This window comes from Haliaeetus albicilla, chromosome 8 (genome assembly GCF_947461875.1).
Source record: "Haliaeetus albicilla chromosome 8, bHalAlb1.1, whole genome shotgun sequence".
Lineage (NCBI taxonomy): Eukaryota > Metazoa > Chordata > Aves > Accipitriformes > Accipitridae > Haliaeetus > Haliaeetus albicilla.
In genome coordinates, this window is record NC_091490.1 from 43,380,674 (window position 1) to 43,407,183 (window position 26,510).

Sequence of the window (26,510 nt, forward strand, 5' to 3'; positions counted from 1 at the left end):
GTCTTTGACAAGGGGTTGTCTGTCATTTTTAATGTAAAAAAATTAATAGGCAAGACTCTGGATGATGTGCTGACTGGGAGGCAAAGTAATGGTGCAGACGAGTGAGCCGTCACTGTTGGAAATCCTTTGTGCTTGAATACGGGGTATGATTAGGGGATGTAACCCACAAAAAGGCAGAAGAGGGCCCCTGTCTTTTCACAGGACGTATAAAGTAACTTTCATCCTCAGAATTAAGCAATCAAAACGTGAGAAAAAAAACCCAAACAACCATCGCTAATTATTCTGCTTCTAAATCGCTTTTAATAAGTATCGCGCTTGGAAGCGTGTCGTCGGGGAGCATTTGCACACCAGGTCGGGCAGAATATTGATTTTGGGGTAACTTTCTTCCCTAACTCCTTGTGACATCCCTCCCGTTTTTAACTTCAGTGCTTCAGCTAGGTTTTAGAAAATGTGTCAGAAATATGACTGCAGGAGCCAGAAGCTTCCTCCTCTTAGGGAGGAAGGAGGACCCTGAAGTACGGGGTATGGCCCTAGTGAAAATTATTAACCTGAGACTGACTTACTGGGCTGAGTGAAGAGGATGTAGTCAGGCTGGTGGCTTAGGAGCCAACAGACCACATCCAAAACATAACCTGTCTCCAGAAATGTGGCAAACTGGAGGTCTTAAGGCTCGTTGGCGTTAGTCCGCTACACAAAATCTAGAAGAATTTGGATCTTTTGTTAACTTGGAAAGGTTATTCATATACCACCCCCCCGCCCTTAGGCAGACCTGCACAGGGATTACAGCCCAGTGAGAATACTTAACAGACCAAAGAAATACGAGGGTGAGAACAGCGTTCAATGAGCTGCCTCTGCTGAAGGACAGGAGAAAAACGGCAGTTAGTTGGAAAACCACACCAGAGATCAGGAAAGTGTGTTAAAGGGATTGGTAATAAAAAACCCCAAACAGTTCAGACTTTCTTCTGCTATTAATTTGGTCTCAAATAAGTTACCTGCTGGATTTAAGATCTGGTGAACATGGCTTCAGAAAGCCCTTCTAAAGTATTCCTACAAGAAGATGGACAGGAGAGCAGGACTACTCCACAAATGCTGCTCTCCCATCCCACCGGCAGCTCTGCCCTCCGTGCCAGGGAGGTCGCAGGGCTCGCTGCGCTGCCTCGTGCCCTCGGGTTTGGTCTGCGCCTCGGGAGTCGCGCTCCTCGTGCACGCCACGGCTAAGAGTTGGGTTTCTGAGTATTTCCAGATATTTTCAGGCTGCTTTCTGCTACTCGCTGACCCACTGTGAGCTGTCGGCAGCACTGGTAGGAGCTACCCTGAGGCTCTCCGGTGTAAGAAAATAGCTATTTCTAGCGTTGGCTGCTTAGAGCGTCTCTCTCCCGAACCTGTGAAGCTCAGACCGTCTCAATCAGACTTTACTGTCTTCAAGACAGATTTCAGAAACGAGCCGAGTCCGTGCCTCCCCGCCGCCCGTCCGCACTCGCTAGCAAGGCCTCCGAGTATCGGTAGCCCTGCCCGGAATACGCGATCTGCCCCTCGGTTCGCTCCCGCAGCCGTCGTCCTGCTCTTTGCCGCGGTATCCTTCAGCAGGCTGGAGCGGCCGAGCCCGGGCAGCCGCGGGAGCTGCGCGCCGCTATCCGTTTCCTTCATCAGCGCCTGCAGACGCTCAGGAAGGAAAAAAGATAAGCGGCCCCGAGAACGATCCGCGTCGGCGGAGGTCCTGCCGTCGGACCGGACCGCAGGGCCTCCCGGCAGCTCCCCTCCGCCCGGCCCGGGAGGCGGCGCCGCGCCGAGAACAATACCCGCCCGGCACGGAGGCCGCGGCGGGGCCGCCGCCGCCGCTTCTACCGCTACCGCCGCCGCTCCACGTGGCCCCGGGCGCCGCGGCGGGACCCGCGCACCCCGCGGCGGCGCCCCCAGCCCGCGCCGCAACCAATCCCCGCCCGCCTGCCATGTGCCGCGACCCCCTCCGGCCAATGGTGCCCCGGGTCACAGACCTGCTCCACCATTGCCCGGAAGCGGCGCCGGGCCCCCGCGCGGCGCGGTGTGGCCGCTGCTGCTGCTCCTGCCGCCGCCGCCGCTGTCCCCGCGGCGCCGCGCCAGCCGCCGCCGCCGCTGCGGCGCAGGACGGGCCGCCCTGTGTTTCGGGGGCCGCCGCGCGCATGCTCCGCCGAGTGACGCCGCGACTCCATGTGTGAGAAGCGCATTATTTGGCAAGGGGAGCCGCGGCGGAGAGGATTAGCCGGGGATCCCTGGCGGCGCGGAAAAGGGGGCGGCGAGGAGCGGGGGAAGCGAACCGGCGGACGGGGAGCGGGACCGGCGGCAGTCCGGATGCGCGGGGACCGGCGGGGAGGTGCCGCGGCGTGTGAGTTCCCAGATGAAAAGTTCTCGTTGGGTTTATTGTCTTGGGGAGGGAGAGGCGGCGGCGGAGTTATTTGCGGGAGGCGGCCGCGGGGGATGCGTGTGCGCTCCCGGGGAAGTTCCGGGAGAGCCCGGCCGTGCGGGGACGGCGGGCAGCCCTCGCTAAGCCGGGAAAAGTGCAAAGTCCCGCTCTCCGGCCGCCGGGCTCCAGCCGTCGGGCGGACTGATTGATTAATGCCTGCCGGCGAAGGAGTCCGTGCCCCTGCCTGCGGCGGGTAGCAGAGGGGCAGCGGGGCTCCCGGGCTGCATCCTCGCCGGTAAACGAAAAGTTTGGCGGCGCGGCGCGCCCCCCGAGCCCGGGGCCGAGCGCCCCGGGTCGCCGCCGGCTTTTGTTCGGCGCTGGGACGGCAGCCTGCGAGGCGTTTGTTTCGGAAAGTTGTTACGAGCTTTCCGCCGTGCCTGCTTCCTCTTCCTCCTCCTCCTCCTCCTCCTCCGTCGCCGCTCGGGCCGGCGCGGGGCTGGGAGCGCCCCGGACCCCGTTGCCCCCCGCGCAGGGCGGCACCGCCGACCCGGGGGCACCGGCCCCGCGGGGGCCGCGGCAAGGGGGGGGGGGGGGGGGTGCGGGGGGGGGCGAGCGGCCGCCCCGGGCAGCCCCCGCCCCGGGCAGCCCCCGCCGTGGCACTGGCCCGGCTGGCGGCCGGGCTGCGGCCCGTGTCACAATAAGAGTCCCCGCCCGCCCTTCCTTCCTGCGGCTCAAGGTGCACCGGGCTGTGCCTCCACGACCCCCCACCCCCACCACCCCCGAGGGGGTGCGAGGCAACCGCCGCCTCCCCCCGGGTGTCGTGTCGGTAACGGGGTGATCGGCGGGGGCTTGCGGGTGAAGGTCTCGCTGGGCGCCGTGCCCAGCTGCCCCCGGTTTTCTCCATTGCTGCACGTTCCCGGTGACTGCGGGAGGGGCCGGGCAGGATTTGGCCCCGGTGGGGATGGTCTTCGGGAAGTGGCACTGCCCAAGCGCATGAACGCGGCGAGTTCCCGAGTGTCCAGGAATCGCTGCTCTCGTTTGTGGAGGAGCGGGGGGGCCGGTGACTGAAAACTGTCCGGCATGGGTTACTGCTTTTGAACGACGAAGCCGGGGAAGCCCGCAAGTCGGGATGCACACACTTCTCTAGAGCATCTGCTTACTTTTTTTTTATTTTACGCTCTCTATACGTCTTAGGTTTTACTTTCACTTGTCTTTTTTCTGGCTGCCCCACACTCTTCTATTTTTATACTTTGTGCCGTAAACCCCCTTCCCCAGGACAGAGGTTCCTAAACTGATGCATAGAGCATTGACTGTCACGGAGCACTAATTTGCAGGCATGGCCCTAATCCTCCTTTCCAGCTTCTTTTGCAGGTGTTTGACTTTCATGTTTCTCTCTTGCTTGCCCGTCTGTGAATGCAGCTGGAAGCAGAGGTAGCAGAGCTGCTTGTAGAGGCAGTCACACAGGAAGTGAAACGAAGAGGGGCCTTTGGGAATAAGAGACATGCCAGTAGGCTGGAAGCTGCCATACATCAGCGGGAGAAGAGAACGAAACCCTGCTTTCTTCCAGACAAACTATTGACCAGTGTCTCAAGTGGAAGGAGATGTGGGTAGGAAGAAGCAGGGGCGTGAGAGATGTGCTAGCGGAGAGGATGAGGTGCTGGGGACCAGAGGCAGGAGATGGCAGAGGAAAGTAAGAAATCAAGGGATATGTAGCACGTGGAAAGCTTTTTGTGTACAGAGTGGTGGCTTTCTGGGCATTGTGTTGCTGTACACGTGCACTCTGCGGGCCAGGCTCTGGTGACAAATGGTCGGTCCCACCAGATCTTGGGATGGTACCTGCTGGGATGTGGCAGTGATACCGCACTGATGCCTGCTGGCATTTGGGCCATGGGGAGGCTGATAGGCCCCCGAGGGCTATAAGCAGGGACCGTGCTGTACGTGGGGAGGCAGAGCTGGCTGTCGGGGGTGTGTGTGTGTTACCCCCGAGTGCCACCTCACAGCCATCTGAGATTGCGACACGTACGGAACGGCGTATTCCTGTACATCACGCTCCATTACTCGCTGCTGGCATAGCCTTCAGTGCGCCTGGATTGTCAAGCTCTGGACAGAAAAAAAAAGGGTGTGATATCCTGGAGGCAGCGAGGCTCTGTGGTTAAGTATCTCGGATAGGATCACAAAAGACACTGGTTTCAGGGCTGGGGACTGTTTAGTTTGTTTTTTTTCTTCCCCCCAACTATCTGGTTTTGAAAATGAGGAGGGCTGCGCAGCTTGGCATGTGACATTGAGGCTGTAAAAGCTCACCTCTTTATGCATTGTGTGTAGGTAAGCAACAGGCTGATGCTCTTCTAACTTTTACTTGGAAAAAGAGCAAATATATTGCCAGTTAGCATGCTCTGGCTGAACTTCGTGTGAGTGTAAAAAGGACAGAGTTCTGTGCTTGCAGTAAAAACCGCCTTGCTGAGTTTCACTGGGAGAGAGACAGCTGTATCTCTGTGGTCACTCGGTATCCAGCAGTGGAGCAGGATGGAAGTAGCCGAATCTATTTCTTTTCCCTCAGAGGTGAAGCACAGAGGAGTAGCTAATACCATCCCTAACAGCGTTACATAGTCATGAGGTTGCATCAATGGGTGATGATGCAACACTGTTGGCATATGATGCAGTGTCAGTATGCTAATACTGTAACTTAATATAGCTGCGTTACGACTTTTTTGTAGTAATTACAGGCCGGTAGTCATATGTGGAGCTGTTTAAAATCATTGGTTCAGATTCAGACAGTGCTGGTGTATTGTGTGATGTTTGTGAGGCTTATGCAAGGCAAGATGAAGGATTTGGATCGCTTTTTCAGCCAGACAGCAGCACACGTACATAGGTACGTTTGGCCCTTTCAGGGATCTCTCCACACAGCCTCAGGTTTGAACTGGAATTATCCCTGTGCTGTTAAAGGAACTATAACTGTGGAAGGAACTCTGGGCTTACTGTCTTATGGTCTTACACTTCTATTTCTGGGTGTGCTCTTCGTTAGCCCTACCCATCTGTATGGGCTATAAGCATTCTTACTTTCTTACGGAATCACTCCTGCTATGCTACTTTAAGGAAGGAAGAAGAAGGAATGATGCTTGGGATAAAGGAAGTCAACTTCTGACATCTTTCGGATAGTGCTGGAAGTATTTTAAAAATGAAGTCTAAAATTCATTCAGATGTGATGAGGCTACGTTTCAGATCATCTTACGTTTTCAGTGGTACCTCTTGAAACAGTGTCCGTGTTGTGAAATCCCTGGCTGGTCACCAACCAACGAAAAGTCGTTGGTACGAGAAATGGGGAAGGACGGAATCGACAAGGTGCTGTAGTGGTCAGCAAAGCTCAGGTTTTCTGCTTTGATGGAGCACTTGCTTTATGTGTAACTTTGTGTGGAAAATGCTGTTTTGATGACTAAATTTAGAATGTTTTGAACCATAAACTTCTACATGCAGTATTTAGATGTTACTTGCTGATAGTAGGTATTAAGTGTACTTAGGCATTTAAAATTTCAAATCTTTGGGCATCAGAACTTTTTTTTTTTTGTTTTTGATACTTACTGTGCACGTATGAACTGTGAGCTCTTCCCCAGGCTTTAATACTTTGGTTTCTTACTGCCATATTCTGGGGGGAGTAGTTGTGTGCTTATTTTGCTCGTGTTTCACAAAGCACGGTGTCTCCCTTTTATGTGTCTTGTGAGGTAGGAAGTTGTGTGCTCTGTACAGAGTTCATGTGTGTGATAACGTACCTGTGCAGGTACCGGCTTTTATCCTGAGTATAGGTACTGCTCAAATAGGTCACAACAAAAAAGTTGGAAAGAAAACAGGCAGTGTGTGCATTCCCCTTCTGAATTAAAGTACACATGCTGAGCTCTCGTTAAAAAATAAAAGGAAAAATGAACTGTGCTGTGGAGGGGTTTTTTAATATTCCTCCTCTTAGAATGACCAACAGTACAGCCCTGTTCCAGGCACTTCTTGACTTACAATTTGTATCTCTTTCAATAATAATTTAAGTAACGTAGAACTGTGTAGTACGTTTGGGTTTTTTCCCCCCTCCAAATGTTCCAGGAGACTGTGGTATCTGAAAATATGGTAGACTTATTTTTAGACTTGGGGAAGTAGCGTTTGCTTTTGTGTAATGCTATTCATGTTTGAGGTATCACAGCACACGGTCTGTAGACCAGTATGTGAAGTGCAATGTAATTAGCATATTTTGTTGATTGGGGGGGGGGGGATGGTACTTGAGCACTCTTTCCTCTTCTCCTGGCATTAAACAAAATAATTAAGAGAGAAACGTGCCACTGATGGACTAGAAAACTCCAGGACAGCCTTTCAGTTGCGTTCTTCTTTGAAAGTCTGTTCTTGATAGTTTCATCAGGCTGTCCCTGATGCTGCTTGTTTTAGATTTGTGCCCTTAAAACTTAACAAGCTAGAATTTGGCACTTATATATAGACATTGTGCTTACTTATGCATTCATACTATGATTGATTGGTGTAAAGACTTGCTTGGGATCCCTTTTTTTTTTAGGGTTTTCTAGCCTTCTTCCCCCTCCTTTTGTTTCTGCATTTCTGTGGCATCCCTTCACCTGGGGAACTGGACATCTGTTGAATATGTTGACGCTCGCTAGGTTAGTGGTTCTTGCTTTATTTCTTATGCACCACCTGGAATTTCTGAGGTTATTAATTTCTTTGTGATATTTTCTATATGCTTAGCACTGCTCAGTCTGAATGACCTGTGTACGTCAGTGAACCTCAGTGTCAGATGAATCATATGTCCATTGTCAGGTGGGGAAAAGGAGAGTGAATTGCCCGAAGCAAGCATTGTAGGACAGGGACAGAACAAAGGTTAAGGTTTATTAATATGCGGTTTCCTATGTTGGCTTTTTGCTGTTCAGCACTTCTCCTCTTCCTTCCCCAACTGCTGAAGGTACCGGCATTTCTACCTTTCATTGCCTTTAATTGCGTTCTTTGGTATTTGACTTCTTGGTGTGTCAGGTCTTGGGACTCTCCAGCGGGGCACCAGTAAACAGCTGCTGTTTACCTGTGAGCGTTTGTGTGTGTGTCTGTGTGACCTGTTTGGCATCACCTCGGGAGACTGCGGCTTCCACGGGGCAGGGAGGAATTGTCCCGTACAGCTTTCCTATGTCTTAATTACAGAGCACCTCTTCATTGTGCTGGAGCTTTTTAACCTGTGGTCCGCTATGCTCCTCTCTTTCTAGTGCAAGGGAGGCTGGAAAGCAGCGTCGTGACTCTTGCTTCATGAGCACAGCTCACTCTCTTGGAGTGACAAGGGCATTTGGAAGGAAAAAGAAAAAAAAAACTGATTAGGCCCTTTGGATTGTATGGGAGAAAATCAAGGTTTAGCAAGAAAGTTTTGTCCGCTTTTGATGTGTTGACTCTGAAGCAAAAATGTTTGAATGTATTGCTGTTTCAACATACTGAGGTAAGGCAGAAAGTGGAAAACCTTTGCTATGTGCAGCTGTAGCAATGCCCTTTTCTCTCCTCCTTGTCTTTATTATCAGTAGAGTTTGACTCAGTTCAGCGCTGCAGCTTGAGCACAGAATGGCGCTGGTCAGCAGCGGGTCGGTGTCTGGCCGGAGCTGTTGGATCCAGTGGAGTTCGGAGGTGGGGTAGGCAATGTCAGGTGTTTGTCCCTGTTATTGCATCTTGAAATCACACTGCTCGGGACAGCTGATGTCCTGTGTGCTGTGGTAGCTTGTTCTCACCATTACCTTTGCCTCCCCGTCCTCCGTGGAGGAGAAGTTTTATATTGCCTTGGGTAAGTCACTTAAGCCTCTCTATGCCTTGGTTATCCCATCTGCAAAATGGATATAAGTGTGTGTTACAAAGGAAGGATGCAAAACGTGGCTTATAACAACGGTTCCTTTTAGTTTAGTCTTCATCTTCTTTAGCTTTTATCTCTGAGATTGTTTAACCCATGCCATCTTGTTTTTCAAACGAGAATTGCTGGTAGGACTTAAGATGAAAGGAGGGCGAAAAGGGTCGTCAGGTTTACCTCATGATCTGCAATGCCAGTTTGTTGTATTAGGAAATCCAAACATTTGAAAGGTCTAGGAGAGTAAAATTTAACAGCCAGCCACAGATGCTGAAGGCCAGACAAATACGGGGAAGGAGTGTCACGTGTCTAATGGGGAGTTGGCAAACCCTAGACTGAGGGAAGCAGGGAGTTCGCCCCTGACTCTCATGTTCAGGATTTTGTGTGTTTGTAGGTGACGTGCACAAGTTGGGTGAGTTTTCGAGCTCTGCAGAATTTCTTCCTCTACATCCCTTATAACTGGTGGGTCTCTCCTGGCAGCAGGGTCAAGTCTGTGTGCCTTTAACCAAGACGTGCGGAAGCTTGTGATCAGGCATGTTTATTTTGTCTTTTATTTTTAAGAAGGCTCAATTTCGGAAGGCTGTTTCTCCTCCCACCGCTGTCCTTCCTGGAGAGCCCTTGGGCATCGACTGGACTCCTTGAGTCCTCACTCTGACTTCTGGTTCGTGCACAAAACAAACTGATCCGCTGACCCAGACCTGATGGGGGTCCTTTCCCATTTAGAAGTCCTCTGTGACTCAGTCAGGTGCTGCTCACAATAAGCAGAATATATCAAATGGTCTGTATCATGGAAATGATTGGAATGTTAAAGCGTTCCAGAAGTTTCAAGTCTTGTTTAGGTATCAGAGAGCTATTTAACATGCACATCTCTGAGTTTATATCAGTCTGTTCTGTCTGTATTCATTCTTACTGAATTCTGGGTTTGACTTTTTTTACTCTTAAGAGTGAGTTAAGCATTTCAGCCTCTATTCATTCTCCTACTTCTTTGTTTCTTTTCCTGCTCTTTCGCCTCCCTCCCCCCTTTTTCTCTCCCAAAGGAAAAACAAACCAAAAAAAAACCCCCAAAAAACCAAAAACCAGCGTTTGCAAGAGTAAAGGAGTTTTCATGACTGGTTTTGGGTGACTCTCTAGGTGAGGTAGTTTGGCTGTGACTTGCCTCTTTGGAGATGTTGGCAAGTTTGGTATTCCAGATGATCTGGCATTAAGTTAAAGCTCTGCCGGAAAGGCTTTACTTCTGCCATGTTTGGAAGAAGAGTTGGTCTCCAATTCCTTTAACAATTATGAGGTGACTAATAACTTGAATGCAGTTTCCCTGCTAATTTGCGGTGCCCTGTAGTGAACTCTGCTGCAGCATGAAAGGGATCAGTGTGTGAGCTCTTCGTCTTCTGGTTTTGGTGTCTTATGCGTCACCTTCTGACTTGGGCTTATTCCTGTATAAACACGAATCAAAGTAAATTAAAAAGTTATACCCAAATCACTCTGGACCCAGTAGCCCAAGCTGCATGGATCCACAATTGGGAGGCAGTCCACTGCACTTCCAGTCATCCATAACAATATGTGCTTTTTGTTACCCTCACTCCAGCTGTGTGAATGGGAGCTGGAGGGATGGGAACAAAAAAAAAATGAAGCCTATAAAAGAGCACTCCCCCAAGGCAGGAGATAAGCCCTGACATGAAGTAAACACCATTCCTCCCCCTCTCCCCCCACTTCCAGTATCTTCAGCTGAATATAAATGGATATTTTACAAGTCAGGTACCTGAAGAAGTTTCTAAAACACCTAGTAGCAAGTGAGACTGTATGATACATTCTTATTTTTGCACACCATGAAGTGAAAAATAACTCATCGCTGTTTCACTGTGTAAGTAATGTGGGTAGTTCCAGCAGAGAGTATGGAAATAGATATTCTGCCTTGCCTGCCCTGAAGAGGTTCCGCTAACTCTTTTTATCATAATTACTAATTCTTTAACAGTAAATGTTGTTACTCAAAGTTCTGACAAAAGTGGGTAAGAACAACTAAGAATGTTAGATGGCATCTCAAAAGGGTGGCTTTTTTTTAATGATATTTGATGGGAGACCAGATGAACATGGTCATAGGTATGTAGCTAAGAGTGAGCTGATCTCAAGGCAGTCTGGTTTGTTGGGGTTTTTTCCCTTCTTTGTTAAATATCCAAAATAAGTAGGAGTTTATGATGGGGTCTTCGCATTGAAGTGGCAGATTGCTGGAGTTGAGGGAACAAAGTCTTATTTTGTAGCTTTTCAATGGAAAAAAAAAAAAAATGAAGCCTTGATTGAGTTTTCAGTTAGTCTTGAAATTGATTTTGACATGACCTGTCTCATTCACTTTAGGTTATAAATACCCAATTTTACTACCTATAAGACAATAGGAGTTGGCATTCAAGAAAGCTTTTCTTTTTTTTTTTTTTCCTTGTTTTTTTTTAAATGCAATAGAATGCTTCCAATTGAGTGATGCTGGTTAACTTGTTTCTTGTTTCCTAACTTGATCTAGATGGAGAGACTCTTGTCAATGTTGGCTGCTGAAACTACATCTCCTGCACACCAGACAATTACCCCATGGCTGAGACAGGTGTTAGCAGCAGGTTTTCTTAAAACAGTTTTGTAAATGCCCAGAACGTGGCTGGACTAAATGGAGCCCAGCACCAGTGTGGGATGCCATTGAAACAGGGCAAGCCTCATTGCAGCAGCAAAGTCACTTTTGTGACTGTTTCATAGGAAAAGTATTGCTGAAGATGGTCAGTAATGGCTTTTCTCTTAGTCTGTTTTATGCTACAAATACTGAAGACTTTCCAGGTACTAAAATGAGTCAGAAAATGGAATCATTGGATCTCATGCTAATGCTGATTTATCTTTTGCTGTAAGTAGGAGCAACTTCCTTGCCATAGCCTGTGAGCTATGCCCACTATGTTCATTTGCTGAAATAGCCATGTGATCACGAGCTTTGAAATGCTTGCAAGAATTAGAGGAAGTAAACTGAAGGCATTCATATTTAATAGGATCTTAGAAAATCCTGTCTCCAAGAGAATTAGGTACTGCAGTTGTGTATGTGTCCCTAGTGTTGTGGTATGTACAAACACGCTGAACCACCTATTGAGATTTGTACACAATATAAATCTAACATTTTCAGGTTTTCATTGTGAAATAGTGAAATTACATATGTGCCAGTTGCAGGTATGGTGCTAGGATTATGCTCTGTAGGATGCTCTGGAGTGTGGACTTCCAATTTTGCTTTCTGCTGGCTTGCTTGTTTGTTTTTAAGGCTTGAGATGTAGTCTTTGAAAGCAAGCGCTTAGTTATTTTGGTAGTGGAAGAACCCTTGCCTCGTAGTAAAGCTGCTTGCTTTTGTTTGGTATCTGTGGAAGGTATCCAGTGAAGCTTTGCTCCATCTGTGCGTTGTGCTCACGAAGAGCTGAGGATGCTCTGTGGGCAGTATGCTTCCTTTCTGGGCCATGCATACACCAGGGAGAAGTGTGCCTTTAATGCCTTGATTAACTCTATAAATGTGACAGGAATTTGATGTCGTAGGCCTTTTTAAAATTCAGATTCACTTTTGCAGTTGGGGGGGGGGAGGAAGATGACATTTGTAACAGCTTTTCTATACCTGTTCCTGAAAGCAGATGATACTGCAAGAAGACTGTGGCTCATGGTATAGCTTCTTCCAAAAGGAAAGATCCCAGCAAGGAGATGACATTCTCCATCAAACTTGAAAAGTAATCCTTGCATAACTTTCAGAAGCTCAGCTCGAGACTAATCCGGGTTGGCTACACATAATTCTAATTTTCATTAAAGTTATGCTCCAAGATAGCAGGTAGCCCTTACAGTTAAGGCTAGCACTAAATTAATGTCTTGCAATTCATGAAAGATTGCTAATATGTAGGTACTGTTACTGCTGGCAGGATCGAATAGGAGGATCACCACGAGGAACTTCTTGATTATTATATCAATAGGTCTTAATATATTTTTGCAGATACTGTTTGTGGGAAAGTTTATTAACAGTCAAAAAGGAAGCAAAATTAATCAGTAACACAGAATAGGAGGTGGAAAGCACAGTGTCTTTGGGGGTGGTCTGGTATATGACACATATGTAAGGTATTCTATGGCAGGAAAAGCTCTAGAATTCTTAAATTTTGAAGGAGGTAAACTTGTTACATGACATCTTTAAATAAATATTGCAAACTTTGTGATTGTGATTGTATACTTCTCTGCTCTGCAGGAAAGCTGGGATCTGGGAGGCAGAGTACACCTCCAAACTTGTTACCTGCAATCTTTATTCCATGAGTTTCTGTTGAAGGTATTTAAGATTCCTCTGCTGCTTGTCCTTCCTTTAGCAAAGGTATCCAGAGAGGGATGTACTAATTCCTTTTGCTACCAAAAAGTGTTTTTAAACCTGAAGATGATGGTTTAACAAGCAGCCAGGACCTTTAAGTGATAGAAGTGGCTTGGGGAACAAAAGCATGTGAATCCTGTCAGTTAAGACCTGATGGGTAACTTATTTCTGTGAGGTGCCTGAGAATTATGATGATGAAGACTATAGAAGTAATTAAATAAGACTCATTTTAATATTGCGCATGTTATTGATCCCTTAGGACATTCAGATATGCAAACCAGATAAGATCATCTCCTTTGCAAAATGTGGTTTGTTGTAGTTGTGACACCTCTGGTTGTTTTCTACTCAAAATGCCCTCATGTTTTTGTGGAAGTTAGACGTTTTACATAAAGCCACTTGAAGTAACCGAGAGTCTAAATCTTGTCTTGCTCATCTTCGGTATCCGTTTGCCTACTGCTTGTTCTGGGTCGAGGGACCCTTACAGGTTTTTTACCAGTAGTTAGGCTTGCTCAAGATTAAAAATCCCCCTAGATCCCATGGGTGATAATGACAACTTTTGTTTCCTTTTCCCTTCTAACTGCAGGACCAGGGGCTAAACATCAGCCCCACAGCCTTCCTTGTTTTTATATGGACATGGCTGTGTGCAAGCATGGCTTATGATGTTCAGCGTGCAGTGCTCCCTTTTGATCTCAGGTGGGGGATGCAGTGTGCATCCAGATCAAGTTTTGTGTGCGGAGGCTTCTGAATTAATTAATGATGGTGGCTGTGCTCGGCTTCCCCTGTAAATAGGTGTGGCCACTGGGTCCCTGCCAAGCTGCCATTTCATTCCCTTATTTGGATTTCTGAACGGTGTCATTCTCTACACACACCCTCTGTTAGGTTTTTAAATAATATAGTTGGGGAAACTAAAATTGCTGCTACAAAATTATTAGCTTATGGGTTATTACTGTACTCCTACAACTGAGATTAAGAATGTGTCATTAGTGGAGGATGGTATCTTGAGCTCCCCCCCAAAAATTAAAAAAGAAAAAAAAAAGGTTACTACTGTGTTTCCAGTAGCTGATGCTAAAGCCAGGTAGGCACAAACCAAATTATTCAGGAGGAATCAAGTTATCATATTTTAGTTGATGCCAGGTTGCCCAATTAAAGTCACTGGCACTTGGTGAGCACAAACTGCCTGCAGAGCACAGCAAAGCCTCATTGCAGCAGTGAGCATCAGTGAAGTAGATGAAAGCAAGCCCCCAAATATGGCATTCCTGAGCAAATATGATGCATGCAAAAAGCACATCTTACTCGATGATGAAAGTAGAACTGATTTTTTTTTCACCAGAGCTAGAAATAACAATTTGCCACCTGCTTTTTTTTTTTTTTTTTAATTGGATGTTGCCAGTCATTTCCGTCTCTGTCTCCTAATGAGAGATCCAGAGCTTTCCAGTCTTCTTCCTTGGGGTTGTTGGGCACTCAGTGAAGGAGGTGATAAATTCATGCACACATCCCTCTTCCCCTGTTTAATATTCTGCCAAACAGTTCTGCAAATGCATTTCATAATGCTGCCTCTTTGCATAGAAAAGAGACACCCCCTTCCTCTGTAAAAAATATATTCTACATCTGAAAACAGAAGATAGTAATTCCAGTTCTTGAAAAACATGTTTATACAACAATCCACAGAGACCGGCACCATTAGGTGATTAGATTGCACTTTGATTAAAACCAGTCTGTTGCAGCTACTCGCTGTGGATGGAGGATAGTTGGACAGGCTCAGTCATCTTGAAGGAAATGTCTGTCCTGCAGTGTCAGAGCCGCAGAGCTGGCATTGTTGATCTGGATTGATCTGGATGACGAATATTCCGGTGATAGGAACCCTTCGTGCTCACCCCGTGAATCCAATAGATCTTGGCCCTGGGTGAGGATCAACATAATTGGCCATAAATACAGAGTAACTGAAAAATAGTTCAAACTGTGCTATGTATAAAACAAAGAACCCCCAAACCAAAACACTTGAATCTATTTTTAGCTCTTCTTGGTGTTCTCTCCTTTTGCTTAACAGTAGATACTATAGTTCCTCTTCTTGAAACGGGCACTTTTTTCATGTCTGCTGCTTGGCTGCTGTCTCTGACATGCAGGGTGTTTTTTGTTGTTCCTGCAAGTCAGCTTCTTGCAAAGATTTTGATTTAATGAGTCAGGTCTACCCATATAGTAATTACAAAGATTAACTTGGATAGATGTGAAACAGATGTATAAAACTGTTTGGACCTGGCTCCAGTGCAGCCTCTTAATCAGTGGTTTCATCCTTTCTCTGACTTAACTCCTGTTTCACAGTTTAAACTACTAATTGTAAAATTAATGACAAAAATAATACTTTCTCTCTGTTTCAGTCATGGACTTCCCTAATTCTTTATCATACATCTTTGTTCCTTTGAGTGAGGACATTGCTTAAATGCTTCTGTACAAGGGAATATCGCTCTCAAAACCAAAGCAAAACAAAACTGGTCTACCCAAAGGATTGCTCTAAGGTTAACTTTATCTAGAAATATCAGCTTTTGTAGTTCACTTTATAACACATTGTTCTTACTTTTATGAAACTCAAGAGTCTTAGAGCTGTTTCCTGTGGACTTTTTGAGGAATAACTGTTTTTTCAGAGTTTTGCTGGGGAACCCGCCCCCCCCCCCCCCCCCCCCCCCCCCCCATTTGAAGACATAAATTGTATTATGAGTGAAAAGCGAGCTGCATGCTTGTGTCTGCTAGAGCCGGTAGTGGTGCAACACTAGACAATCATGGGTGTTTCTATTCATGAGTAGCCAACCAAATTGTGATCTGGGTATTTTGAGCCTGCCTGATCTTCTGAATCAACCTGCAGAGAAATGCACTCCATTTTGTGCTGACTTGGGACTCCGCGCAGGGCTAGCTAGTGTTGCATTTTCCACGTAGCATCTGTAAACTCTGTTGCATTTGCTGTGGGCGCTTCGCTTCGGAGTTCTGAACTGCTGACCAGGACAGCAGTAATTGGGTACTCCAGGCTCTGGTTACAGAAAGCCAGATTTGCAAGGTCTTGAATAGCAAGGCTTCCTGGAAGAAAAAAAATTGCAGTTAGCGTTGATTTCTCTTTCTGAACTGCATTATTGGAGCCTCTTTATCTTTGCATCTTCCAGGTATCCACACTTGACTGAATTCTGGCTAATGTCAGTAAAAGCACAGGTAGATCATGGGGCTTGTTTGGGGAGGGAGGAAGGAGTTTGCTAACGTAATTACCACTGAGATACTCTAGACTAAGGAACAAGAGAAGTCGAAATGCACGTGCACTTTGGTCTCAAAACAGTAAGTTTTGATTGCAAGAGGTTAGATTATACCAGTGTTTTTCAAAAGGTTCAGCCTGGATTTTCTGGAGAAAATTTACTCCGAGATTTCCTGTTTTCCTGCACACTGGTGTATGTGAATGGCAGGGTTTGAGAGGGCAGAGTAAAGCTGAACTCTAGTTCTGCTAAATTGGTGTCAAGGTCTGTATGGAGTGCAGTGCAGCTAGTGTAATTAGTAGATCATACTCTCCCAGATCCAGAAGTAAAGGCAGGGCTTCTCCTTGAAGGCCTGTGTGCACTTCCATGTGATTTATCAGCCCATGGTATCCACTTGGTATCCAGTAGAGAACAAATGCTGGAAAACAAGCGTTCTCCAAAAGAAGGACGTGCTGGGGTGACATGCTTGAAGAACAGCTGTTGCCAGTAAGTAGTTTTTCTATATCTGACTTTCTGCTGCTGTCTCAAACGATGCCCTCGCCGGCTGGCGCAGCATGTGATCCCCGTCTGCGGACCGGCTTAACTAAAGGGTTACTACAGGCCCTGGTTTCCCTGCCCTGCGAACGCAAGCATTGATCTGAAGGGTGTAATTATAAATGCTATCGATGGCCCAGGAGGGGAGTCGTATGTTTTATCTCTGGCACAGGAATTCAGGAGTGAGTGGGAGAGACTCTTAATTTGTAACAGGTTTTATTTGCAATCTGACTTGTACACAATAAACGGGTAGCGGTGGTATTAATGAGCATCTGAAAGGAGCTTTTTTTCCTTCCTACAAGGTGGTACTCCACTGTAGAGAGGCTAAAACTGAAGAGCGGGTATGCAGGGTGTTTTGGCAGCTTTCACCTGAATCTTTAGGCACACAGAAGTTAAAAAGCAATGCTTGAATATTTGTAGAAGGTTACCAATGGTTAAACCACGACAGTATGCCAGGTACAGAATGGATCGGCACATTTGTAAAAAGCCGGAGAAGAGCTTTTCCACTCCATGGTGGTTGCTTACGCTGTAGTGAAAACGTGCACCATGACTATTATTTCTATACAATGGCTCTTCCTATAATTCTGTTGAGATGCGTGCAGGGAGGAGTCTGTGTTTTTGGAGCGTACAAAAATGCTTTCAGCTGATACTTAGGTGCTTAAAAAAACCCTAATTTGATACTTCAAGTTTTCCTTCTAGACCAATAAAGTCTTTGAAGACTTTACTCTTGTATTCAAAAATGTTCATGGAAGTAAAGCCTGAACACATGAGACAGAAGCTAGCCCCTTGACTGTCAATACTTAAATTGAAATGTGACTCCTTTTTTTTTCCTGCTGACCAGTTCACTCAGCCTTCCAAAAAGTACAAAAGTTTTCTTATCTCAGTTGTTTGAGGAGGTATGTACAGCAATGCTAAACTGTGGTACCTGTGTCATAGTTTCCATGCCTTAATCTTCTTAGAGAATCCATAGCCTGTCTTATTCTGAAAATTTAATGCTTTTAAAACCCTGTTTTGCAGGCTGAATCTCTCTTGAATTTTACTGGATCATAATTTTTCTAGGTAATGTTGATGGGATTCAGTAATGTTGGTAAAAATGTGGTCCCTAGTATTCTGATCTACAGCTTTCATCATCATTTCATAGAGAAGAAAAACTTTGAGTGACAAAGTAGGCTCTGAGCAAATAAATCTGATTTCTGTTCTGGCGAGTTAGCAAGAGATACTGTTCAGTCCAGTGCCTGTTCAATTTCTTGAACATTTCACTTATTAAGGTTTTAGAAAGTTGCTACATCAGAATGAGAGCCAGGGTTCTTTTTAAATGAAACATGCAACCTTTGAAAGAAATTGCAGAGTGATAGGATACTAAAGACTTTGTTTTCTTGGACAGTGGAGGAGCCGATGCAGGACCTACAAGACAGTGTGTGGTGTCCCCAAGTGCGGGCAGAGCCCCATTGGTGTCCTTGGATGACAGCAGCATTGCACCAAGCACACCGTACCTGCAGCTCGGGTGCCCAGCTACGCACTCCGCTTCTTCTGCGGTGGCTTTTTCTTTCTGATGGAAGTGCTGTCAAAACTTAAGAGCTGCTGCTTGGACAGAGTTTCACTTCCGAGTTTTAACTGCTTATTGCCTGCTTCCTAGGAGGTTCCCTGAACAGATGCTTTAAAAATTAATCTTTCAAAATATTCTTATAAGCATTTTAACCTTTTTTCCTTAGTGGCGTGTGCCACATAAAGCAAACTTCCCATCTTGGAGATGCAGGAGAAGGCTAAGCCGTGGATGGAGCCGGCCGCAGAGCGACAGAGAGTGGGAGCCGGAGCAGGATCTGGGGCCATGGTGCCTGCTGCGTCCCCGGGCAGCTCGTTGCCAGCGGTCTGTTGGGTTTCAGTGGAAACTTCCACGTGCTGAATGTGGGTCAGCGTAAGAGGTGGCCCTGGTCCTGCGCTGCCAGCGTCCCGTGGCAGTGAAGCGGTTAAACTGCTCTTCTGGTGTCCTTGCAAGATGAAAACTATTTTAGTCCCATGACACGAGCACTATGGGAGTTTAATGCTACAGTTCATTAAAAATGGAGGCTGGCCAGAGCCTCAGAAATACGATTCGGTAGCTTAGGCTTCCCACGTCCAGAGCACGTCGGAAGGAGCAATCTCTGCTGAACTCCTCCAAAACACGGGGAGCACTCTGATGTGAGGTTGCTGCCAAGGTCATTCACATACCTCTTTGTTGGGGAAAACTTTTTGTAAAACACAGGCTTCTTCTGTGCTGGAGGTGCCTTGTGTGCCGTCCTCCCGGCAGAGCTGAGCCAGCTTCAGATTGAGCCAGTGCAGAGCTGATGCCTGGACGATCCTCCCCTCCCACTGAGACCTTTACCAGTCCTGTTCAGCAATTACCTCTACCAGGCAGAATAATTTTTTTTTTTTTTTTCATTTATTTCCCCCCCCCTCCAGCAGTGTTACAACTTGTGGCTTCCTGCTTGCTGCAATAGTGTCCTAACTACCAATTACCATGGTTGTGCCATAGTGCTTGTCACGACCCGGTACGCGGTGTGTGTTGTGTGTGTTGCTTTTTGTCATCTTCCGCGATGAAGAACTGTTTGTTTGTGTCCAGGCCAGATGCACGAGGAGCAGCATGGAAGTCCTGCTGTATCTGTCGAGTTTTATAGCACTGCTGGAGATACTGAAGTAGCTATTGCAGTGGTTTTCAATGGGCTTCTAATTAGAAAAGCATTGGACTAATAGGATGAGCTATAATTAGCAAGACCTGCCCTCTAGATAGCTAATCAGGGACCAGAATACAGTTGCATATCCATTTATTAAGTTTCTATATCTGCACTTTTGTAGCAATTTGTTTAACTTATTGGAACCTTTTGGGGTGCTTAAAATAGTAAAACAGAGAAGATGACTGGGCACAATCTCCCAGCTTTTGGGACAAGATGACCTCTGAGCTTGCTGGAGTTTGGTTGAGGGGGGGACAGTTTGATCCTTGGGTGGGTGTCAGAGGGGTGACCCTTTATAACCCTTTTCCCTTGTCCAGAGAGGAGGACTAGAAGTCAGTGAGCTGTTGTCCTGCCTTCTGGACAAAAGAAAAATAACTCTGCAACTTTTTGAGGAGGGAAATGACTCAGTTCTTGGTGGCTTAGCAGAAATAAGAGGCCGAGCTTCCAAAGAGTCGTCTTGGCAGCTAGTGTGCATCAATTACTGTGCTCCACCTACAGCCCAGCGCCTCTTGCCATCTGCCCCGAGAGCTGACACGACGTTGTGTCAGCGTGCACAGCCCTGTGCAAGACCCGCTGCTAAAATTGTGGCTGTCAACTGATTATTTGCTATGTGCTGTGTAAAAGCAGGCTGTGATAAGAGGCATTTGACTTGGCATGTGCTGCTGGTGCAGGTACCTACCAATCCACTAGTATGGCAAAACTAGTTGATTTTTCTAACTGACCAGCGTGCGCTGGCTGTGGGTTTCTTCCCTCAGTGTTTCCATAGAGAGGGAGAAGGAAGGTTTGCATATCACACACTGTATGTACAGGCTCATAAAAGGATTTTTGTAAAGCATAAACAAGCATCGGCTGTCAGAACTCTTTCTGGAGTAAGAAGCAGATAAAACACATGAGCATGTTCTTTTAGAATTATTTTTATATGCTGTCCTGCAGGACAAAAACTTCTCTAAGAAGTTGTTTCCCCCTTCATTCTCTGCTTATGTACAACTTCATGGAAGCTTCTGCAGTGAACGGTGATGTGGTCTCAAGTGGGACCAGGAACAGGGGGACAACTGACTTCATCTGTGTTATGGGGTGTGGGTGGTGGTGTACCCCAGCAAAACCTCTGACTGTATTTAGCCAGTGAATCCAGCTTGGCAATAAAACTTGCTCTGATGTCCCTTAAGTGAAAATACCAAATTGTTACTAAATTGCTGAACTGAGCCTATGTGTGAGCATGCATGTGACTGTGGTATCACTTCCAAAGATGACTCTCTTCGTTTGCATCTCTTAATGTTCCTGCTGCTTAAGTAATATTACTTTTATGTAGGTAACGTTGGACAAATACTGCCTTGTTGGCTGCATCTTACTAGCTATTAAAATGCTTGTCCAGGGGCCTGCTGGCTTGTTGGACAAATTAAAAGCAGCAAGTTTCTTTCTAAAGATGTGTCTTCAAGTGGCATTCTCCTGCATGCACACATGGACCCATGCTGCTGTTGTCCAAGAAGTAAAATGGGGAGGTGGCACAGTGACTGCTGTAAGACTTGCCTGGAGCAAGCTCCTGTGGTACCGGCCATTAGGACAAATGCAGGTCTTGTAGGTCTCTTCCTCCTTGAGGGAAACTGTCAGTTAGAAATGGGAACGCTGGTTCCAGCAGGTGTTTGGGTCAAACCAGAGATATCAAGAAGCAGTTGGTTTCCCCCTAGAGTGTTAATGTAAGAAGTAAAGACTAAAGAAATACGCAGTAAGAAAAGCAGTAACTTTAAAATATTTGTGTATGTGCTTTTGTTTTTAATCTGAAAGCATTTGAACACAAGCCTGACTTGCAGTTCCTTTCCTTAAAATAATAGGATGCAGTCTTCTCATCTTTCATATGCGTGCCAATGTTTAAGGATGACTGTCTCATCCGCAAGCATGTTTTGGGTGAAGGTGGTGGGCATGTCACCAGGTATACTAACCAGCTTGTCTCTTCCCTCAGGATCCTCGCTGCAGTCACTTTCAGCCACTTGGCCTAGTCGGGATCCCACCTGGAACCCATGAACTTCACTGACAGGTAGGAGTTGTGAATAAGATGGAGGACGAGTCTCTAATATTGCACAGAGACCCCCTCTCCCTCCGTTCAGTACTGAAAATGGGGAGGTGGGCTGGGAGGGTGGAATTGTCCTCTGGTCTTTTGCACCATCAGCTCCTGTCTTGTCCAGGAGGACAAGGAAGAGCTGTAGAGGGGCTCTGAGTTTAAACTTGGATCAGAATTCGGTTCCTGTGCCTTAACCAAAAGTGGCCTTTCACTTGGCGCTTAATCCACGCTCTGAAGTAGGTAAATCTCCCTAGCTTACTAAGGGACAAAGAAGTTTCACTTCTTTTAACTGGGCAGTCACGACAGCTGCACAATATTGTCAGTCTTGAACAAGAGGAGAAGCAAAAGCAAGCACACAGAAATTCCTTCCTTGAGACTTTCTGTATATTTTGATCGTTTGTGCACAGAAGAAAAACTCTGAATGGAAGTGAAATTTCTGTAGATATTTTGTAGCTCTGGCAGTGCTCAGTGGTGTAGCTAAAGTAAAGCTATCTTGATCAGCTGTCCTGTGTGTGATGGTGCTCATCTGTCCCACTGCATTGTCAAGTGAAGAATTTTATGAATAGCAATTTAAGGATTTATCCTCTCCCCCCCCAGCATGTATTGCCAAGGCTCTGGTGATCAATTTTAAGCATTTCTGGTCTTCGCTTTTCTTCCAGTCTCAGTTTTCCTGGTGTAGGTGTTGATGTCTCTGCTCATAGATTTACTCATTTGATTTACTGTGTTTTACCAGAGTCAGCTTCAGAACTAATGTTGTGCAAGCGATGAGCACCACTGATTTTTCTTTTTTTGCTATTTGTTACATAAATTCCCAAATCTTGCAAAGTAGTGCCATCTTTCATGAGACCAAGAAGCTAAATGAAATCATAAAAACACCTTTCAGAGGTGAAGGAGTAGGCGTGACAGTGAGAGTAGCAGAGAGTGTCACACTTGGACATCTTGACCATAGTCATGGAAATTTCTTAATCTGCTTTCTTGTTCAGTGAGTTACCACCATAAAACACCTGAAAAACATAGCTCTGTGCAGTTGTAGAGCAGTGTGCATAAATACTATCTTATTTTGCCAATTCAACTTGTTATCCAAATAGTGCATTTTGAACCATAATTGAAACTGGTATTTAACGGGTATCCTGCAATGAGGAATCTCCGTGACTTCTTTGGTAATACAAAGCCCAGACATAGTCATTAGCAGACTTCCTGCCCAGTAGTTTTAAGACAAAAATAGATCCATAAAACTTGGGGGAGAATTAAGGTCAAAAAAAGCCCTCGTGTAGTGGCTGTACCCTCTAAAAACACCTCTTTAAACCCAAAGCAGTGGACCTTAGAATTAATACAATTTTAGCGTTCTCTTTAAAAGAATTAGAATATTGATTGATAAACAAGAAAATTCCTTAGTTGTTTTGATCTTTCTTTTGGTACCTTGTCCTTTGTATCCACTTACACCAATTCCCTCTATGATCGTACTGAGGCTGTATTAAATAATTTATATTGGGTTGAACATGAATCCAGAGCACAGCACTTCTTGGAGAGGAGTGATGCTGAAGCCAGTTTGGATGGTCTGTGTGCACAGAGAGCCTCCCTTCTCTTTAAGTTTTTAAAATGCAGAAAAAAACCCAAGGAATTGCCTGTATTATCATATGCACAGCATGTGGTGCTGGAAAAGCTGATTGTTGTTGTGACTGAGTATTTAAAGATGCTAATTTTGCTGCTCTTGCATTAAAATGAATGAACCAACCTAGATCCCTCCTCTAATAAGAGGCATACATTAAATGGGGAGGGGGGTAGAAGAAGGGGAGAGGATCTGCTTGCAATCTATGGTGCCGTTACTTAATATTTAAATCTGTTCCCATTAAATAAAAGTTTAAATCAAGTTGTAGTCCTTTAAGTGGAAGGTTTTATTTTTGAATCAAAGTAAACACTAGATAAACAGTTTTTAATGATTAGTTAATATCTGTGAGAATCGATGTGCCTAGAGAATCCATACCTTGAAGAAAGGCAGAGTCTTTCTCGCCGAGGCGGAGTCAGATCGTGCGCTTCTGATAATAGCTGGTGTCTTTTAACAAAATGACTTTGATTTCATTCTTCTTCTTCGACTGCCTTGTGTGAGGGTGGTTGAATTCCCCCAATAAGCTCAGGGGTGACAATGAACCAACTCCATACTGAACTGTGCAGTTCATTCCTGAAAACTACAGCTATGAATCACGATCACAGAGCATGCGAGAAACTGGCATCGCTTTGCAGAGCGAACCAGGGAATCTGTGTCATTGTGGCAGGACTGAGAAGGGAGGGCTGGGGTTTGGTTTTGGGTTTTTTTTTTTTGTTAGGCTGGATACTCCAAGTAGAGAATAGCGACACTAGTAAAAGGTATTTGGAAAAAAAACCTGATATTTTTATGCAGTCTTTTTAGTTGCTTTATTATAATTTTTTCTAAGATCACCTTGATAGTGAACAGTTCTCTGAAGTTCTTACAAAAAAAATAGCAAATTACTAGATTGATTTTTACAGGCAGCAGCTATTTGCCATTTACACAGCTACAGGTTTAACAGAATCTGCGGCACATTGAGCTTTGTGTTAAGAATTGTGAATGCTTCTCTCTCTCTGTTACGCAGAGCACTTAGATAGTTGTTAGACTCCACATTAATAAATAGAGCCAAACTGAGCCGTGATAAGGATTTTTAAGGTGAGTTGACACAAACACCGTGGAAAGCAGAAGGGTGACTCCTAGTGCAGTGGGACTTCAGCTACTGAAGTCCCGTTTCTGGCCAAATACAGAACTTCATGTTTGTGGTGCTCCAAGCTTGACTTCAGCGCCTTTCTACAAATGTTTATCTGTTCATTTTAGTAAATATTTAGTCAAACCCAGGCTGAATTGCTTCCTACTGCACTATAATGACTGCGAGCAGTTGCAACGTGGGCACGGCGTGTGTCTTAGTGCCTGGTCACTCGGATGGAAATAAAAGCAGCTTCTGCAGGGCTTGAGGTGCAGAAGGAGCTGCTGCAGGTGCTCCCCTCTGAAGCCGGCCCCTGGGAGCAGCCGTGGGGATGTCGTGGCTGTTTTCAGGGCAGCGTAGGATTCTGGTACCCCACATTTTGGCTGTTTTCCTTCAGCGATTCGTTGGGCTGGTATCCCTGAAATGATGCTTTCCTGCTGGTGGACCGCTTTGCTGCTGTCCCCTGGCCAGCGGAGAACTTTCCTCTGCTGCCTCCAGATGCCCGACACTCGTGCCACAGAGGAAACTTCTGTGGGGCTCTGTCTCCTTTTAATTGCAAGTACTTAACAGTCCTAAGCAAGCTCATTTATTTTTCCCTGAATGCTTAAAGAAGGGGGGAAATAATAATAGTAGTAAAAAGGAGAAGCAGGACTGCACAGCCGGGAGGTGCTGTGGTGGCCGGCTGGCGTGAGCACATGCAGCTGAGCAGCGTGGGAGCCCGGCGAGGGAAGGGTTAAGGGCTGCCATTTTGTTATGTAACACCCTTAATGGACATATCAGTGAATGGCACCAAAATGGCAGGGCTTAACCCTTGGTGGGCTGCAGTGCTCAGCCAGCCAGGGGCTGGGAGCCTCTCCCTGCTGGGAGCAGCGAGTGGGCTGCAGAGCAGGTACCCTCCTCTTGTCCCTTCTGCTGAAGGAGGCTTCAGCACTTGCAGTTCTTCTTCTTTTTAGGTCTCGTGGTGTGGAAATAATGGCTGAGATAGCAAAATGATCAACCCACCTCTGGCTGCTGTCATGCTTTTTGTTGCCTTCACCAGGGAAGGGATGGATTTTTGGTTGCCCAGTTGAATTCAGGTGCGGGATGAATATTTTTTTTTTTCCCCAACCTACAAAATAACCAGTGTTCTTGTCCTACTGCTGTTGCATTAGTTTAGTCATTAAAAAAATGAAATCTAGTTCTTACTTTGGTTTTCTAAAGTTTATTTTTCTAAACATCTACGTGATAAGGTCATGAACTTCTGTGTGTGTGCATGTGCATGCACGTTTATATGCATGCACACATGAATACACAGGCACACACACACATGTAAAAATTTTAATGACTTTTTCCAGGACATCTCACTTATGGCTTCGTGATCAGTGTATACATAGGAAAAAAAACCACTTACGGCATAACAAGAAAATAAGCTCAGTTGAAACAGTGGCTTCTCATTGAAACTTTTTACATCCTGCTATGAGAAACTAATTTCTAGGCATTGTGGGCAGGGTGCGTGGATGATCCAAGGTGACTGCATGGGCTGTGCTTGCAGGAGGCCTGTCTGGTGTGCACATCAAATCCGTGCTGGGTGTGAATGACTGTTCAGAGTCAGTAAGTTTTTGATCAACTACATTTAGAAAATACGCACTGAGGGACATTGAATGTGTCTTAACCTCCCTGTTTCCTTTTTCCTTCTCTGTAACCTTGTCCTTTTTTTTTTTTTTTCTCCCCCTCTTTTGCTGTAAAAGTTTCCAGATCATGCTGGGGAAGAAGGCTGTTGATACTTGCTTTTGGCTTCCAAAAAGAGCAAGTATTGCATAGCTGGATGGGTTAGTGTGTGGCTGCAGTGGGATTCGAGCCTGTTTGCAGATGATCTGCGCTGAACCCGTATCTGCTGCTGGCACTCGCCAGCAGTGCTGATGACTCTAGCATAGCGTCGGGATGTAATTTTAACTTCAGTCCTTTTAACTTCAAACCACCGAGTTGTGCTAAACAGTGAAAAGTCAGCAGAACTACTTCTCTGTGAAGGAGTTGCTTGGAGTTTGTATGAGGAAGTTGTAAATCACAAACAGGAGAGGAGGTGATATGGATAACTCTGAATGTGATGTGGGGAAAAGTGGAAGTGTACATTACAAACAGCAAGCAAAGTGTGCGCTTTTTTTTTTTTTATTGTTGTTTTGTCTTTGTGTACCATGTTGGTGTTCTCTGTGTGCTTGTGCATCCAACCTGTTCTGGCTGCTGCCCCAGTTGCCTGTTTGTGCCCTGGTCAGGCAGCAGCCGGGTGAGCCGGGCATGGCTTCTGCAGCTGCTTGGGTTTATTCTGGACTGGACCGCACATCTGGAAAAATCAGCATAAAGTAATTCATTTCCCAAGTCTTAAACTGGAACTTTTGAGTTTTTTCCTCTTCTGTAACTTTTCCCTGCAGCAGCAAAGCAAGCAAGAGCAGGTGATTGCTTCAGCACCCCCAGCCCTTTGCAAGGGATTGGGTGGTATGTCACGGTGTCCTACACATCCCTGCTGGAAAAAACACTGGCTGAGTTAAACCAGGCTTGTCTTCTTGGTCTTGCTGCTCTGCTCTTTGGAGGGAGGAAGGGTTTGGAAAATGGCAAGAGAGCTCTCTTGACCCTTTTCCCAATGGAAAGCATCAGGTGGCATCACAAGCATACACAATGTTTACCAGGCTAGCATAAATAGGTGGTGAACTCAGGAGGTTTGGGG

At 46.0% G+C, this 26,510-nt stretch overlaps 1 protein-coding gene across 8 annotated transcripts in view; it reads left to right on the plus strand.

The window, feature by feature from the left end:
- GATAD2A (GATA zinc finger domain containing 2A) overlaps positions 1–26,510 on the plus strand; it is a 68,247-nt gene that overhangs the window by 11,952 nt on the left and 29,785 nt on the right. For 5 of the 8 annotated variants that reach the window (XM_069790484.1, XM_069790479.1, XM_069790483.1 and 2 more), the window contains exon 2: positions 21,003–21,077. The gene's annotated coding sequence lies outside the window, so the exon portion shown is untranslated. Of the gene's footprint in view, positions 1–2,203; positions 2,363–6,923; positions 7,024–21,002; positions 21,078–26,510 lie in introns of those variants that run through there. The other 3 variants (XM_069790481.1, XM_069790480.1, XM_069790482.1) reach the window with 3 other exon arrangements.